Genomic DNA, 3,183 nt, shown 5'->3' on the forward strand with positions numbered 1-3,183 from the left:
TGGCCGGATCTCGGCTCACTGCAAGCTCTGCCTCCAAGGTTTACGCCATTCTCCTGCTTCAGCCTCCCGAGTAGCTGGGACTACAGGCACCCGCCACCTCGCCCGGCTAGTTTTTTTGTATTTTTTAGTAGAGACGGGGTTTCACCATGTTAGCCAGGATGGTCTCGATCTCCTGATCTCATGATCTGCCCGTCTTGGCCTCCCAAAGTGCTGGAATTACAGGCTTGAGCCACCGCGCCCAGCCCTGTATAGTACTTTCAATAACCTTTGAGTAACTAAGGAAGGTATGAATTGACCTGTGTTCAGGATCAAAGTGAGAAACATTGGGGACACACACAAAAAAAGGAAAAAACACTGACTTCTGGTTATAAAATGTAATTCTGTTTCATTCTCACACTGATGACATACGAGACTCTGTAATAACTAAGGATTATGATTAATCCAATTCTGTGCACCTGAGATCCAAAGAGAAAAGAAAAGAAAAAAAACTCATGAAGCCTAGCTGTGAGTATCAGATGCAAATAAAAGTTGAGAAGACATTGGGAGGTTATCTCAGCAATGTCAACAACTTATAAATGAATTTTAGACTAGCCTCTTCTTTTTTTTTTTTTTGAGACAGGATCTCACTCTGTCGCCCAGGCTGGAGTGCAGTGGTGCGATTTCAGCTCACTGCAACATCCACCTCCCAGGCTCAAGCCATCTTCCCAGCTGGGAATACAGGTGTGTGCAACCACACCTGGCTAATTTTCATATTTTTTGTAGAGACCAGGTTTCTCCATGTTTTCCAGGATGGTCTTGAACTCCTAACCTCAAGTGATCAGCCCACCTCAGCCTCCCAAAGTGCTAGGATTATAGGCGTGAGCCATCGCTCCCAGTCCTGGCCTCTTCTTTTTGAAACTCATTTTTATTTTATTAAGAATAAAACGAATAATATACCATGAGTATACGTCAAAATTTACCATAAATTATATAGCATAAACCAGCAAGTATTGGACTGCGGACTTACATCAATATGATGGTTGGTAAACACAACCTATATGTGTGTATATAATAAAAGAAATGAGCTGGGTGTGGTGGCTCATGCCTGTAATCTTAACGCTTTGGGAGGCTGAGGTGGGAGGATCACTTGAGATCAGGAGTTGGAGACCAGCCTGAGCAACATAGGGTGACCCTCTGTCTCCAAAAAGGTAACTCTCTTCAAGCCTGGCTGCTGAAACTGCCTCTTGTAAATGGAGACCAGTTTTACCTAACAGCTGCTGAAACAACCTACTGTGCCTCTAAGACTAATTTTACCTGCTGTCATCTCTCACCAATCCTAGCGTGCACGCTCCCCCAAACCTTACTAAAACCAATGAAATTTCTTTCAAAACAATGTGTAACACTTCTTTTTATAAAACCCCCGATATATCGAAGACAACCACCTGTCTCATCTGTCTGTATGCCCTGAATTGCAATTCTTACTTCCTAAATAAAATGCTTTAAATTTAGAGATTCACCTCTATGTTTTATTTGACTTTGGCTTAACTATCACAGTAATTCTAGGCAAACATTGGGCACCTTCATTATGTTTTCTAATATAGTTATGACTCAGTATTTAAAATATTCAAGTGGACATTATGTTATTTTAAATAATTGCATGTCTCCATTCCTGTTTGGACATTATATTGATATTTTTGAAATTTCATGTGGAAGTAGGTTATATCATCTATAAATTTAATTCCATTAAATCAAAGTGGATAGTTGTAAATCAATTCCATCATAGGTAATTTGTTTAGTTTAATGTTTATGATTCTTATGGAGAAAATAAACAATGCAATCATTTAAAAAGTGTTTTTCATTTACCTTTGCATAGGTGCTTAAAATACATATTTCTGTTTCAAGATGACACTGAAAAATTATTCTAATATAACAGCAGCAAAGATGTAATTCTGTAGTTACAAAAGTGCAAAACTGAAATTCATAATTAAGGTTTTCTCATGTTTACAATTATGGTTATTTAATCAACACTAATACTATGCAGGTCTGTTGTAAGATTTCTAGATTTGGGTTAAACACATGCACACAATACTGCCAGTTGTGTGAGGCTTTACAAGTTATATTTCATGCACTTTTTTGAAAGAGTTCTAAAAGAGTCAGCCAGTCCACAAGACAGACAGAAAAAAGTTAAATTAACTGGAGTAAATTGGACTCTTAACATTTAAAGCATGCAAGATTCTGCAGCAAACTGGGAGTACTTTGGGATTGGCCTGCTATCTTCTTTAGTATTAATTTCATCTTAACAGTTTAAGAATTTGAACATTTTAACACCATCAAGTTCATTTAGGTGACGTGTTTCTGGTGTGTTAACTTGACTCCCCTGAATGATCTAGTTAGTGAACTAGAGTCACTAATAATTTGGTCACAAGGCAAATCAAGCCTACACGAAAGGAAGTGAAAACTCAAAATATCATAGTATCATCTGAACCTACTCAAATAATTTATTTTTAATATAAACATGTAACTTCAATAATGAGATGACTCATTAATGAGTCAAGCTCCTCCAACAAGACAACGACAACATCTCTTCTTCTAAGGTTTAGGTTTTGCATAGAAATCCGGATACATGGAACAGCCCATACCAACAGTCATTGCTCCTACAACAAAGCTGGACTGCCACACGCATGTGGATCAGGTGATGTGATATTTTAGTATTTCCCCTGCTCTTCAATTTGTATAATCCATATGCAGCAACTGCTGCAAAACCTGCCATTCCAATGGGGACAAATGGTGCCTTTTTAGCTTTACGAATCAGTTTGGATCCCTGGAATCCCTTACAAGTCATCCAGCTTCGCCCACGCATATTTTTAGGAATGGCAACGTTGACCAGAGATCAGAGGATTGTAGGAACAGAGGGCGAATAGAGTAAGTTCGCTAGCTTTGAGATTCACATCTGTTCCTAAGCCTTCCTCCCTGCCCCCACCCTTCCTTCTTCAATGAGGCTAAGAGCTCCTGGAGAAATGGAACACCTGATTCAGTGAGGGTGACAAATAATTATGAGTATGTTCGTGCCTGGGTCCTGGGTAGAATGGGGTGGGTGAGGTCAAGCCATCTTGGCTGGCTGGCCAAGCTTCGAACAGCAGGGGGCGCTGTAGGGGGAGTCCCGCCGGGAGCGCCGGGCGCTCTGGCACTAGGGTGCCGGTCGTC

The sequence above is a fragment of the Piliocolobus tephrosceles genome, chromosome 13 (assembly GCF_002776525.5).
Source record: "Piliocolobus tephrosceles isolate RC106 chromosome 13, ASM277652v3, whole genome shotgun sequence".
Classification (NCBI taxonomy): domain Eukaryota; kingdom Metazoa; phylum Chordata; class Mammalia; order Primates; family Cercopithecidae; genus Piliocolobus; species Piliocolobus tephrosceles.